Genomic DNA, 16,013 nt, shown 5'->3' with positions numbered 1-16,013 from the left:
TAAATATCACTTTAAAGGTACAGGACAGAAGATATACAGATATACAGAGAGATGTTTTCTCAAAGAAGTCAGGACAATTTACTTTACAAAAACAAAAAACGCCCAAATGACCCTCATATGGCCATAAATGTTAAATTCGACCAAGATTAGTCATTAAAAGCAGAAAAACTAAAACACATCTAAAAGAGGACACACATACACGTACAGTGCTACTGACTGTCAGGTTAAAATTGTTAAATAATGTCATTGTGTCACTTAAATTTGTAAGACTTAAATTTGTAAGTCTTAGTTCGAACTATATGATTAAAGGCATTCTCTTGTTTCTGACTCCCCCCACACACACACACACAGTTTTTTTAACCTTTTGTGACCATGGGGGGATTTACAATGGGTGTTTGTGTAAACTGTGTGTAACAGAATAAAAGGCTGCTATGGGGTGATGGTTCTTTGAAGTGGTCTGAGACTGAGGGCAGAAGGGCTGCTCTGAGATCCTTCCCTTACTAGCATGTGAAAAACCGGTTGAACTGTTCGTCTTGCTTCCTTACTTCGTTAACGGGAATAAGTTTCAAAACCAGTGGGGCCTGTGGAAGCGCAGACCAGACACTGACATTTTATTGCAAAAGATGAATATTTCACCTTTTTTTCAGTGCTTGACAGCTGCTGTTGTCTTTCTATTCTTTGCCCAAAAATGAGATTAAACGCAGTCAGACTCCATCCATTCAAGAAAAATGTTTAAAGAAACCTCCAAGGGGTTTTTTTTTTCGTAAAAAATATTTTGACTTTAAAGAAGCTTTGAGTTTCACACATGGACAAAATACATATTTGATCATATTTACTAAGTATTATCTGTTCAGATTAACATTTCAATGACAATTCAAGTTTTGTTAGTAAGTTTTTCTTTGTTTTGTGCTAGAGAACACCAAACTGTTGTCAAATAGCTAAATAAGCATTTTGTAACAGAAAGTTCTAGTTTTTTAAGGATCTGGTCTCTTCGAGTGGACAACAGTCATTTGTAAAACAGTGTCATGTTTTAAATGTACTGGTCAGTGTGCAACCCTTCACAGAAGGGTCCTCTCTGTGATCCCTACAGACAGTTACAGTGGGGCAAAAAAGTATTTAGTCAGCCACCGATTGTGCAAGTTCCCCCACCTAAAATAATGACAGAGGTCAGTAATTTGCACCAGAGGTACACTTCAACTGTGAGAGACAGAATGTGAAAAAAAATCCATGAATCCACATGGTAGGATTTGTAAAGAATTTATTGGTAAATCAGGGTGGAAAATAAGTATTTGGTCAATAACAAAAATACAACTCAATACTTTGTAACATAACCTTTGTTGGCAATAACAGAGGTCAAACGTTTACTATAGGTCTTTACCAGGTTTGCACACACAGTAGCTGGTATTTCGGCCCATTCCTCCATGCAGATCTTCTCGAGAGCAGTGATGTTTTGGGGCTGTCGCCGAGCAACACGGACTTTCAACTCCCGCCACAGATTTTCTATGGGGTTGAGGTCTGGAGACTGGCTAGGCCACTCCAGGACTTTCAAATGCTTCTTACGGAGCCACTCCTTTGTTGCCCGGGCGGTGTGTTTTGGATCATTGTCATGTTGGAAGACCCAGCCTCATTTCATCTTCAAAGTTCTCACTGATGGAAGGAGGTTTTGGCTCAAAATCTCACGATACATGGCCCCATTCATTCTGTCCTTAACACGGATCAGTCGTCCTGTCCCCTTGGCAGAAAAACAGCCCCATAGCATGATGTTTCCACCCCCATGCTTCACAGTAGGTATGGTGTTCTTGGGATGCAACTCAGTATTCTTCTTCCTCCAAACACGACGAGTTGAGTTTATACCAAAAAGTTCTACTTTGGTTTCATCTGACCACATGACATTCTCCCAATCCTCTGCTGTATCATCCATGTGCTCTCTGGCAAACTTCAGACGGGCCTGGACATGCACTGGCTTCAGCAGCGGAACACGTCTGGCACTGCGGGATTTGATTCCCTGCCGTTGTAGTGTGTTACTGATGGTGACCTTTGTTACTTTGGTCCCAGCTCTCTGCAGGTCATTCACCAGGTCCCCCCGTGTGGTTCTGGGATCTTTGCTCACCGTTCTCATGATCATTTTGACCCCACGGGATGAGATCTTGCGTGGAGCCCCAGATCGAGGGAGATTATCAGTGGTCTTGTATGTCTTCCATTTTCTGATGATTGCTCCCACAGTTGATTTTTTCACACCAAGCTGCTTGCCTATTGTAGATTCACTCTTCCCAGTCTGGTGCAGGTCTACAATACTTTTCCTGGTGTCCTTCGAAAGCTCTTTGGTCTTGGCCATGGCGGAGTTTGGAGTCTGACTGTTTGAGGCTGTGGACAGGTGTCTTTTATACAGATGATGAGTTCAAACAGGTGCCATTCATACAGGTAACGAGTGGGGGACAGAAAAGCTTCTTACAGAATGGTAATGGTAAATGGCCTGTATTTGTATTGCGCTTTTCTAGTCCCTAAGGACCCCAAAGCGCTTTACACAACCTGTCATCCACCCATTCACACACACATTCACACACTGGTGATGGCAAGCTACAATGTAGCCACAGCCACCCTGGGGCGCACTGACAGAGGCGAGGCTGCCGGACACTGGCGCCACCGGGCCCTCTGACCACCACCAGTAGGCAACGGGTGAAGTGTCTTGCCCAAGGACACAACGACCAAGACTGTCCAAGCCGGGGCTCGAACCGGCAACCTTCCGATTACAAGGCGAACTCCCAACTCTTGAGCCACGATCACCCAGAAGACGTTACAGGTCTGTGAGAGCCAGAGATTTTCCTTGTTTGAGGTGACCAAATACTTATTTTCCACCCTAATTTACGAATAAATTCTTTACAAATCCTACCATGTGAATTCATGGATTTTTTTTTCACATTCTGTCTCTCACAGTTGAAGTGTACCTCTGGTGCAAATTACTGACCTCTGTCATCATTTTAGGTGGGGGAACTTGCACAATCGGTGGCTGACTAAATACTTTTTTGCCCCGCTGTATATATATATATATATAACAATTCTGTAACTGTAACTTCGGTCGTTGCTGTGCTTTTTGGAAGTCGAATTTCCCAGAGGAACCCACCCGAGGGATTAATAAAGTTCTATCTTATCTTATCTTATCTTATCTTATAAGGTATATTTTCTGTTGCGCTAAAACCTTGTGTGATGTAACTCAAGTTATTTCATGATGGTTGAGACATTGTATAACTAAAATAATTTGTTATACTTGAGCAATACCTGACTGAAAGATGAGTAATGGAAGAAGCATAGATAAAATAGCAATGTATGCACTCCGAACTGTGTGCATAGATTGGTTTTTGACCAGGACTGGATCATTCGAGATCTGAACCCTGTGGGTTCAGTGGCCAGCCAATCCCAAGAGAGTGACTGTAGACGGACCAGAGTACGGTGTGGCTAGCCGTGGGATCCATCTTCAGCGAACCTCAGGACTATAACTGCATTCCTTGACACAGATAAGACTAACACTTTAAAAATCTACCCGGGTAGTGTTAAAACCAGTGGACAGAAACACACACGCACACACAAGAAACTCTAATTTGTCTTTCCAAAGAGAAGTGGACTGAGCAACAGGAGCAGAAGCTCTTTAATTGAAACTCTTTGGAGAATTTCCTTAAAGAGCATATTTGGTTTTGATTTTATCTTGGGCCCTTTAATGTACGTTTGTGCATTGTAGGAAGCCGGCTTTAGACAGGCAGGGTTTGTAAACTTTACATCTTTCAATACAGTTTCTATTCAAATCACATCTTATCTATCATTGTGTGGTTCCTTCTCTGCTGATCCTTTCAAGGCTCCATAGTCTTACCTAGAACTTTCTGATACTGGTCCAAAGTTGTCGAGACAATAATTTAATGCGTATCTCATATTATTTATTTGTAATACCTGCTACAGAAACCATTGTGAAACCATTGTCAACCACCATTTGACCCTTAGAACTGAAGAAGCTTCTCGGATGAGAGGTGAAACGTCTTCAAGCAACTTAAACAAGTCCAGACGCTTTTCTTTCCAAGCCCCTTTGTAACACATCCTTTTGAATCCTTTTGTTATAGCTAAAGGCTGGCAACAGAATTGATCACTACTGATGATTAGTCATTGTCATAAAAATAGAAATAAAGAGAGGTGCTCATTTTAATAGATGGAGTAACAATTGAGTTAAAAAGAAAAGAGAAATCTGTCTTCTTTCAGTCCTTGGTCTTGTGGCTTGGAGGGAATTCCTCAGTGCCTCTTTCCACAACACTTCAGGAATCACCAGTAATATATCAAGAAGGAGCCACTTGGCTCTCTGCGTCTCTTCCTGGACTGGTAGTAGTCCAGTTGCATGCCTGACCTTTGACTTTCACAGTTCACCTGGGACAGCCATCGCTACTGAAATCTAGTAAATGCCTTTAGTTGACTGTAGTGACAACATTTTCAAAACACCATGCAACAATTGGAGAATGGAGAGAGGTTAAACTTTATGGGTAGAGTTTTGCAGGTTACTTGACACAAGTGAGACAAGAGAAATCTGGGTTTTAAACTCTATCCCTCTGGGTCCAAGATTAAACATGTGACTCAGAATAGTGCAACAATCATTGAGATGGTAAACAGACTGGTTCTCCTGTAGCCCTTTTTCTACTCTTCCTGAGCACTCAAAGCACTTTACACATGCCTCGTTCACCCATCCAAGCACTTTTCTATCTAAGTGTATTCAAACTCTGACAGATGCAACCCTTGTGTTAGTATGTTGCCAACTGAAGCAGCCAGGGATCGAACCAGCAACCTTCTGTATAGTAGACGACTTGTTCTACTGTCCTTCACAACAAAATATGGCCCTTCAGAAGTATAACTTTGGATATTCAAAAATGACAAGCTGTGAAAGTGAGCTCATTAATGCCATACTCCAGTCACTTAGCCCAACCCAAGGACATTTGTGTTATTTAGTGAAACACTACCTCTCTAAAAGATGATTGTGTAATATTGTTGCCACCTGAAACACTCTTCTCATTATCAAGTTAATAAGAAGAGCGAATCATAACCGTGTTCACCCACAAGGCACAGCTATGATTAAATTTCCATCTTTCTGAGATGGCAAAAGCAATTCCCCATATGAACAAATTAAAGCAAAGCAGCCATAAACAACCTATTTTGTAACCTAAAGCCCCAGAAATCCCATTTAAAACACCACCATAAAACTTCAAAAACATGCAGGTCCAATCTAAGCAGTTTCTCCTTTTTTGCCCCCGTGTATATACAGCTTTTTTATCCATAACCCCCTGCTAATGTGGCTAAACGCTAACAGAAACCAGCAGTGGGTTTAGTGGTGTGTTAGTTAACGGGCTTTCAGAGCAGCTAATATGGAAAGAAGGACTGTATAAAAATTGCTGAGAGGGAGAAAAAGAGGGACATGAAAAGAGGAGAAGAAAGGAGAGGAAGAGGTGACCCGTGGCCCCCCGATGTAATGCTGGAAACCATCAGTGGGGGGGCCATTTAAAAGTTGCTCCATAAAGACATTTAACAGTTTGGGGGTGCCAGCGTGGCGAACAGGTAGCTGCTGATCTTTTAACTTAATGTGTGTTTTTTTTTCCAGATACTACAGCACTGAAGTCAAAGGTGGACAACATTTGGTCTTTCCTCAGTTATCTAACTGTTGTGAGAGTCTGGCATCTGAACAGCTGATCTACAGCTGATACAGAAAGATGGTCTATTTGGCAGAGATACTGACTTTTTTTTTTTTTATTGTCTCCAATGTTCTTAATGTCAGAAATGAAGTAATACACTTATTCTTACATTTCACATATATATTTATATTAGGGGTGCAATGATACTCGTATCGATATTAAACCATTAGATACAGTGCTTTCGGTTCGGTACGCATATGTATCGAACAATACAAATTTTTAAAATGTATTTTATCAACTTTTCTTCTGACGATGCTGTCTGTGTTGAGCGCTCAGTGGATCTGCGTTCGACTACTCTGCCTAGGCTGCACTGTCGATTGCAGATCCACTGAGCGCAGCGCAAGCTAGCAAGACAGAAGCTAAGCTCGTTGCAACATGGCAACTGCCCGAAATTGAACCTCCCCCGCCCTCATTCAGATCTGGCGTTTGGAACTGTCTTGGTTTTCATGTGACGTATGACCCTGATGGTAAGCGTGTCATGGACAAAAGTAAAACAGTATGTTGGCTGTGCCACGCAATGCTCAATTGGTGGGAACTAGTACGTTAGCGCAGTTAGCTTGTTAACGTGTTGGCGCCGTCTAGCCCCACGCACGGCGCGATCGCTGTAACTCGTTAACGGAGATTTGCTGCATTATGGTGTTGATGTCATTTCAACGAGATTAACGCTGACAGCACTAGTGGGAACACAACGAATATGACTGCACATTTACGCCGACATCATCCTAGTGCAAAGACAAGTGGAAGCAGACAAAAACAACAAGCACGCATGCTACAAACTTTACCCGAATTATTTAGACAGCCATTAGCACACGATTCTCCTTATGGGGACCTGATATGTTTAATATGCTGCTGAGAATATAGCCCAGAAGAAGCGTATAGTATAGCTTTTATTTTGGAAAGAGCCATTTCTCTGTAATAAACTCTCTTTTCCAAAGATGAGTGATTTCTCGATCAGATAGATTTATTTTTTTTCATTATTTGTTGTTTCAGCAACATTAAATTTAAAAACTGTACTTTTGAGTTAAAATATATATTTATAATTTTAATAAATGACAAATTAAAAAGGCATGAACATTTTTTGTATTGAAAAAATATTGAACCGTGGCACCAAGGTATCGAACCGAACCGTGAATTTTGTGTATCGTTGCACCCCTAATTTATAGATCTATATATCATGCAGCAACATTAAGCCATGTACACTTGAAGCTAATTTGAAACTATGGGCTAAATAACTCCTGGCAAATAAAGTGGACGGGACCTGCAATAGTCATTGATAGTCTCTTCAGGTGAGCAACTGAAGAGACTATCAATTAATATTTTTGATTGACATATGACCTGCAATGATATATATTAGAGGATCGCACACCTGAAAGCAGCCAGTTGGCAGCTTCAAAGCAAATTGGTACCAGTGCGTACGTGACATAGTGTTTATTTGGACTTGTGTTTCTGACTTCTGACCAAAATGAGAATATTATATTTTTCATTGTTTCTACCCTATCTGAGCTATTGTGTTGAAGTATGGGGGAATACATACGTGACTAATATGAAACCATTATATTTATTACAGAAGAGAGCGCTTCGAATTATGCATAATGTTAAATATAGAGAACACACTAATAATTTGTTTATAAAATCGAAATTGTTAAAACTAGAAGACATAGTGAAATTACAGACTTTAACTATTATGTTTAGGGCGAAAAATAAAACACTACCTCTTAAGTTACAAAGTTTATTTGTATTGTGTTCAGAAAACGGGGACAGCAGAAGGAAGTTTTATTTTAAGCACCGGTTTGCTCGAACCACGCAAAGGCAAATGTGTCCAACAGTCATAGGCATAAGAAACTGGAATTCTCTCAGTGATCATCTTAAGTGTTGTATAAATGTTTCTCAATTTAAAATCTGCTATAAGAATAAAATGATAAACCAATATGAAGAAGTTGAAAAGAATAGAATTTAATTGTAGAAAAATGATCCTTTTAGTTTGATATTTAGTGGTATTGCTCATTGTTGAGTATATTGTTCTGTTTGCTTTGTTTTGTTTTGTTATGTGCAGAAAATTGTCATAGTGTAATTTTGGTTGCCTACTTGTATTATCACAGATAGGGGGCAGGTATCAATAAGAATTTATTCTTCTTCCTGCTCCTTTTCATGCATGGAAACAGTGTTACTTTAATTGAAAGGAAGGTTGTGTATGGGAATGCATTACTACTGTACCATGTGTGAAACAAAAAAAAAAAAAAAAAAAAAAAAAAAAAAAATTATTCTAATTCTATCAACTATCACCAAACCTTTGTGTAAAGTATCTAGTTTAGCTAGAATGATCTAGATTGCTCCACTTTATATACTGTTTTGACAAATTTCAAATAGGAGCACAGGCAGTTTACCTGAGTTTTAAAAATCCAGTGAAGCTGAGTCCTAAATTAAAGTACACTAATACCAAAGCAGTCAGAAAACAATAGTTTCAAATGGTAAAGGAAAACCATAGAATCTACACAAGAGAAGTCACCATGAAACAATGACTTCAAACATTTGCTTTTTTGTTAGGAGACTTTTTTGTGTGTATGTGCTCTTATGTAAAAGTTCTCCAGGCTCACTGAAGGTCTTTCAAATTCGTTCTGTAAATATTTCATGTTGGTGTCCGCAACATTATTTACTCTGGTCCAAATCAGTTGATGAGTTTTTAAACTAAACCTTTTGGTGATTTGGTTTCTTTTCACACAGAGAAAAAGTAAAGGCAATTTAACAAATTTGAAAGTGAATGTCAAGAGTTTGGAACCACACCACCACCTTTGAAGGGTCTTGTTTTGGTCCACAGCCAAGTGTGATTACTGTGTTCATACCTGCACAAATGAACACCACTAAGGGGAGAAACAAACAAGTACCAAATTAACCAGTTTTGTGTTGACACATAACACACAACAAAGAAACACTGTATCTTAAAATGCGAGACATAATACTGTACTTTTTCATCAACAAGCCGTTTCCCAAAAAGCTCTTAGCTGAAACCTTTGCATATCTCAACATGGTGTCCAGTGTGTCCTTAAATGTTTGAGGAAACTGGCGAAGAGGAAGGCAAACAAATAAGTGGCAGGTCTAAAAAACACACACCTCAGTCAAAGTCTGGACACAGCTTCTCATTTAATGGTTTTTCTTTATTTTTACTACTCTCTAGATTGTAGATACATACTGAAGACATCAAATATATGAAGGAAAATATATGGAATTATGTAGCAAAAAGAATTGATAAATTTGTCATATATTTTACATTCTTTAAAGTAGCCAACCTTTGCTTTGTTGACAGTGCTGCAAACTCTTGGCCTTCTCTCAATGAGCTTCATGATGTAGTCACCTGAAATGGCCTGTATTTATATAGCGCTTTACTAGTCCCTAAGGACATATCCAGTCATCCACCCATTCATGCACACATTCACACACTGGTGATGGCAAGCTACATTGTAGCCACAGCCACCCTGGGGCGCACTGACAGAGGCGAGGCTGCCGGACACTGGCGCCACCGGGCCCTCTGACCACCACTAGTAGGCAACGGGTGAAATGGTTTCGCTTTACAGGTGTGCCTCGTCAGGGTTCATTTGTGGAATTTCCTGCCCTCTTAATGGAGTTGGGACCATCAGTTGTGTTGTGTAAGTTAGTACACAGCTGAGTACAAAGCCTTATTTGACAACTGTTAGAATTTTTATTATGGCAAGACCCAAATAACTAGGTAAAGAGAAATGACAGTCCATCACTACTTTAAGAACTGAAGGTCAGTCAGTCTGGAAAATTGCTAAAACTTTGAATGTGTCCCCAAGTACAGTCGCAAAAACCATCAAGCGCTATGACGAAACAAGCTCACATGAAGACCGCCCCGGGAAAAGAAGACCAAGAATCACCTCTGCTGCTGAGGATAAATTCATCCAAGTCACCAAACACACCTCCAGCCTGTGTTAGGGCTACGGAGAGTGACGGAGAGATGAACCAGAAGACCTGGCATCTACAGTCACCTGACCCAAACCCAGTGGGGATGGTTTGGGATAAGCTAGAAGCACTTGTTGGCAAAAGGGCCAACAAGGGCCAACAAGTGCTCAGCATCTCAGGGAACTCCTTCAAGACTGTTGGAAAACCATTTCAGGTGACGACCTCATGAAGCTCACCAAGAGAATTCAATTCAATTCAATTCAATTCAATTTTATTTATATAGCGCCAAATCACAACAAAAGTCGCCTCAAGGCGCTTCATAGATACAGAGAAAAACCCAACAATCATATGACCCCCTATGAGCAAGCACTTTGGCGACAGTGGGAAGGAAAAACTCCCTTTTAACAGGAAGAAACCTCCGGCAGAACCAGGCTCAGGGAGGGGCGGCCATCTGCTGCGACCGGTTGGGGTGAGAGAAGGAAGACAGGATAAAGACATGCTGTGGAAGAGAGACAGAGGTTAATAACAGATATGATTCAATGCAGAGAGGTCTATTAATACATAGTGAGTGAGAAAGGTGACTGGAAAGGAAAAACTCAATGCATCATGGGAATCCCCCGGCAGCCTACATCTATTGCAGCATAACAAAGGGAGGATTCAGGGTCACCTGGTCCAGCCCTAACTATATGCTTTAGAAAAAAGGAAAGTTTGAAGCCTAATCTTAAAAGTAGAGATAGTGTCTGTCTCCCGAATCCAAACTGGAAGCTGGTTCCACAGAAGAGGGGCCTGAAAACTGAAGGCTCTCCCTCCCATTCTACTTTTAAATACTCTAGGAACAACAAGTAGGCCTGCAGAGCGAGAGCGGAGCGCTCTAATAGGGTGATATGGTACTACAAGGTCATTAAGATAAGATGGGGCCTGATTATTTAAGACCTTGTATGTGAGGAGCAGGATTTTGAATTCAATTCTGGATTTAACAGGAAGCCAATGAAGGGAAGCCAAAACAGGAGAAATATGCTCTCTCTTTCTAGTCCCTGTCAGGACTCTTGCTGCAGCATTTTGGATTAGCTGAAGGCTTTTCAGTGAGTTTTTTGGACATCCTGATAATAATGAATTACAGTAGTCCAGCCTGGAAGTAATAAATGCATGAACTAGTTTTTCAGCGTCACTCTGAGACAGGATATTTCTAATTTTAGAGATGTTGCGCAAATGGAAGAAAGCAGTCTTACATATTTGTTTAATATGTGCGTTGAAGGACATGTCCTGGTCAAAAATGACTCCAAGGTTCCTCACCGCGTTACTGGAGGCCAAGGTAATGCCATCCAGAGTAAGAATCTGATTAGATACCATATTTCTAAGATTTTCAGGGCCGAGTACAATAACCTCAGTTTTATCTGAATTAAGAAGCAGAAAGTTAGCGGCCATCCAGGTCTTTATGTCTTTAAGACATTCCTGCAGTTTAACTAATTGGTGTGTGTTATCTGGCTTCATGGACAGATAGAGCTGGGTGTCATCTGCATAGCAGTGAAAATGTATGCTATGTCTTCTAATGATACTGCCTAAGGGAAGCATGTATAATGTAAACAGAATTGGTCCTAGCACTGAACCCTGTGGAACTCCATAATTAACCTCAGTGTGTGAAGAGGACTCTCCATTTACATGCACGAATTGGAGTCTATTAGATAGATATGATACAAACCACTGCAGCGCAGTACTTGTAATACCTACAGCATGTTCTAATCGCTCTAATAGGATATTATGATCAACAGTATCGAACGCTGCACTGAGGTCTAGCAGGACAAGCACAGAGATGAGTCCACTGTCAGAGGCCATAAGAAGATCATTTGTAACCTTCACTAAAGCTGTTTCTGTGCTGTGCTGAGCTCTGAAACCTGACTGAAACTCTTCAAATAAACCATTCCTCTGCAGATGATCTGTTAGCTGTTTGACAACTACTCTTTCAAGGATTTTTGATATGAAAGGAAGGTTGGAGATTGGCCTATAATTAGCTAAGACTGCTGGGTCTAGAGATGGCTTTTTGAGTAAAGGTTTAACTACAGCCAGCTTGAAGGCCTGTGGTACATAGCCGATTATTAGAGATAGGTTGATCATATTTAAGATCGAAGAATTAATTAATGGCAGGACTTCTTTGAGCAGTTTTGTAGGAATGGGGTCTAAAAGACACGTTGATGGTTTGGAGGAAGTAATTATTGAAGTTAACTCAGAAAGATCAATTGGAGAAAAAGAGTCTAACTTAACATCAATGGTACTAAGAGTAGCTGTAGATAATATTACATCTGTGGGATGATTATTGGTAATTTTTTCTCTAATGATAAAAATTTTATTTGTGAAGAAGTTCATGAAGTCATTACTAGTTAACGTTAAAGGGATGGTTGGCTCAAAAGAGCTCTGACTTTTTGTCAGCCTGGCTACAGTGCTGAAGAGAAACCTGGGGTTGTTCTTATTTTCTTCAATCAGTGATGAATAGTAAGATGTTCTGGCTTTGCGGAGGGCTTTCTTATAAAGCAGCAAACTATTTCTCCAGGCTAAATGATGATCCTCTAGATTTGTGACACGCCATTTCCTCTCCAGATTACGAGTCATCTGCTTTAGGGTACGTGTTTCAGAATTATACCACGGAGTCAGGTACTTCTGATTTGAGGCCTTAGTTTTCACAGGAGCTACAGTATCCAGAGTCGTACGTAGTGAGGAGGTGAAATTATTAACAAGATAATCGACCTCTGTTGGGGTAGCGTTCAGATAGCAGCTTTGCTCTGTGTTGGTACAGGGCATTGGAGATGATAACAGTGGGTGGATTATATTCTTAAACTTAGTTACAGTGCTTTCAGAAAGACATCTACTTTGATAAAGTCTACTCTTCACCGCTGTGTAATCAATTATTGTAAAAGTAAATGTTATCAGGAAATGATCAGACAGGAGAGGGTTTTCAGGAAACACTGTTAAATGTTCAGGTTCGATGCCATATGTTAAAACAAGATCTAGAGTGTGATTAAAGTGGTGGGTGGGTTCTTTTACATTTTGAGAGAAACCAATTGAGTCTAATAACAGATTAAATGCCATGTTGAGGCTGTCATTTTTAGCATCTACATGGATGTTAAAATCACCCACAATAATTATTTTATCTGAGCTCAGAACTAAATTAGATATAAAGTCTGAGAAATCAGACAGAAACTCTGTGTAAGGCCCAGGTGGACGATAGATGATAACAAGTAAGACTGGTTTCTGAGTTTTACAGCTGGGGTGGACGAGGCTAAGCATCAGGCTTTCAAATGAATTAAAAGTCTGTCTTGGTCTTTCATTAATTAATAGGCTGGTGTGAAAAATTGCTGCCACACCGCCCCTCGGCCTGTGCTTCGAGATTTCTGGTAGTTAGAATGACTCGGGGGTGTTGATTCATTTAAACTAACATAATCATCCTGCTGCAACCAGGTTTCTGTAAGGCAGAGTAAATCAATTTGTTGATCAATTATTAAGTCATGTACTAACAGAGACTTGGAGGAGAGAGACCTAATATTTAATAATCCACATTTCACTGTTTTACTCTTTGGTTCAGATGTGGATACTGTATTGTTCTTTCTTTGTGATTGTTTATGTTTAAGTTGTTTGTTGCTGGTTTTTAGTTTGTTTTTTGTCTTTTTGGGAGCTGACACAGTCTCTATGGAGATGGGTTTTTGGGGGGGTAGCAGGAGGAGAGAAGCTGCAGAGAAGCGTGTAAGACTGCAACTCTGCTTCCTGGTCCCAACTCTGGATAGTCATATTTTGGGGGGTTTAATAAATTTGTCCATATTTCTAGAAATGAGAGCTGCTCCATCCAAAGTGGGATGGATGCCGTCTCTCCTAACAAGACCAGGTTTCCTCCAGAAGGTTTGCCAATTATCTATGAAGCCCACATCGTTTCTGGGACACCACTCAGACAGCCAGCAATTTAAGGAGAACATGCGGCTAAACATGTCACTCCTGGTCTGATTGGGGAGGGGACCAGAGAAAACTACAGAGTCCGACATTGTTTTGGCAAAGTTGCACACCGATTCAATATTGCCGATTCAAGAATGCCAAGAGTGAGCAAAGCAGTAATCAAAGCAAAGGGGGGCTATTTTGATAAGAATCTAAAATATAAAACGTGTTTCTTTTTGGTTTACTGGTTTACTGTCATGAAAATATAGAAAAATAATTAAATGAGAAGGTGTGTCCAAACTTTTGACTGGTAGTGTATGTGGAAGACCATTTACTTAGAAGGAAAAAGAAAGAGGTACAGCTGGCCCTTCAGTTGATCCATCTACTGTTTGTTTTCCTAATTTATCAGTTGGCAATCTTTTGTTATGATGAGTCCCGATGAGAGGAAACAAATATACACAAAGTAAGAAACAAAGGAAAGAAAGTTAACTGAAGTACTCACAGTTGCACTGTGATGAGTTCATTTAGTTCTGGCTTTCTCTTACTCCCTGACTTAACAAAAACACACAGAAACACCCCAATAAAGGCTTCTAGTTTCTAATGATGCAGTAAACACACCAGGTTTCCACCACGTTCTGAGCTTCTCCTTGATCTTTTTATATGCAAGAACCTGTTGCCGCCAGCAACACCAGCCCCAGTGAGAGTGCACACATGTACAGGTAGTAAAATCAGCTCCAGTGCTTTTTGTTTGATGTTTGTTAGTCCTGACCTGAACACAGCTGGAACAGTAGCACTGATAGAAAAATACTAAAGATTTTATCCTGTTAACATTTATTTAATATAGATTTGCATTTTTTAATTTCCCAGTTTACCATCAACAAGTTGCATAGAGAGCACAGTACAGCTATCAGTCTTTTATCTGTTTATGGTTATCCTTAACATCTTTACTTTGAAAAAGACTTTTAAAAAGCCAGCAATTACAAGTTAATTATATGTTTAATTACTGTCTTTTTTTTTTTCAAGTTAATGCATTTAGCATTTTTTTAAAATCATATTTAATTTAAGTATTGCAAAACTACAAAGTAGCAGCGACACTGCAATGATCAATGGCAACTCTGCATTCACCAACGAGCTGAACGAGTTCTACGCCCATTTCGAGGTTAGCCAGGCAGCTAGTGCTGACTGCAGCCTGAAAACAGAGGACGGTCACATCATCCGCGAGGAAAGGGGGACCAGCATCGGGTAGCACGACATCCAAGCTGAGAGTGAACACCAGGAAAGTGGCGGAACCAGGCAGCATCATCAGCCATCTGCTGCGTTGCTGTGATGAGCAGCTAGCAGGTGTGTTCATGTCCATCTTCATTGAGTCGCTGGCTACGTCTGTGGTCAACTACCGACAAGTTGCACTGACTTTGTTGGTTATAAAGGTGTTCGAGAGGCTGCTGAAGAACATCATCTCCTCCTCCATCCCAAGCACCACAGACCCGCTTCAGTTTGTCTACCGACCATCTCCCACGTCCTGCACACCACTCTCAGCCATGTGGACAAGAAAAAGGGTAAATATGTGAGATTGATGTTTGTAGATTACACTTCAGCGTTCAACACAATAGTGCCCTGCAGACTGTTCACAAAGCGCTAGGATCTAGGACTCAACAGCCAACTCTGTGCATGGGTGTTGAACTTCCTCACTGGCAAGTGTGTCTCTGACAACATCACCACCTCTGACAGCATCACCACCAACACGGGAGCACCACAGGGGTGGTGTACTCTCGCCACTGCTCTACTCCCTCTATACCTCAGACTGTGTGTCCACCCATGGCTCTAATACCATCATAAGGTTTGTTGATGACACAGTGGTGTTCGGCCTCATCTCCAACAATGATGAGATGGCCTACATGAATGATGTGAAGAACCTGGCATCATGGTGTCAGGACAACCACCTCCAGCTGAAGGTGTGAAAGACCAAAAAGCTGGTGGTTGACTTCAGGAGTAAGCACTGAGTCTACAAGCCCCTTATCATCAACGGAGCTCCAGAGGAGAAGGTGCTGTCCTTCAAGTATCTACAGTGTCTACATCTCGTTAGACCTAACATGGTCTTGTCACATTCATTTCCAGACCAAAAAGGCTAGGCAGCAACTGTACCATTGCCGACAACTGAGGAAGTTCAGGGTCTCTCTAGTGATCCTCAGGACTTTCTAATTAAGCACTGTGGAGCGCATCCTCACACAGAACATCAAATCCTGATATGGGAAAAGGTGTGTTCAGGATCAAAAAGCTCTTTAGAGAGTCATCTGTGCGGCAGAACGCTGCTGCAGGTCTGTTCTCCCTTCCCTACAGGACATTTACACCAGGAGATGTTGATCTAGAGCAGCTCAAATATTAAAGGACTTGTCCCATCCCAGTAATAAACTGTTCCAACTTCTGCAATAGGCTGAAGGTTCAGCACCATTAAGGCAAAAACAGAGAGAC

At 40.8% G+C, this 16,013-nt stretch overlaps 1 protein-coding gene across 1 annotated transcript in view; it reads left to right on the top strand.

The window, feature by feature from the left end:
• LOC146633052 (uncharacterized) overlaps positions 1 to 16,013 on the top strand; it is a 200,019-nt gene that overhangs the window by 98,087 nt on the left and 85,919 nt on the right. The window lies entirely within an intron of this gene.

The sequence above is a fragment of the Diplotaxodon limnothrissa genome, linkage group LG4 (assembly GCF_057381915.1).
Source record: "Diplotaxodon limnothrissa isolate DT_005_m linkage group LG4, D_limnothrissa_male_GT1.1, whole genome shotgun sequence".
NCBI lineage: Eukaryota > Metazoa > Chordata > Actinopteri > Cichliformes > Cichlidae > Diplotaxodon > Diplotaxodon limnothrissa.
The sequence above is the reverse complement of the archived record's forward strand: the minus strand, read 5'-3'. Positions and strand labels throughout refer to the sequence as shown.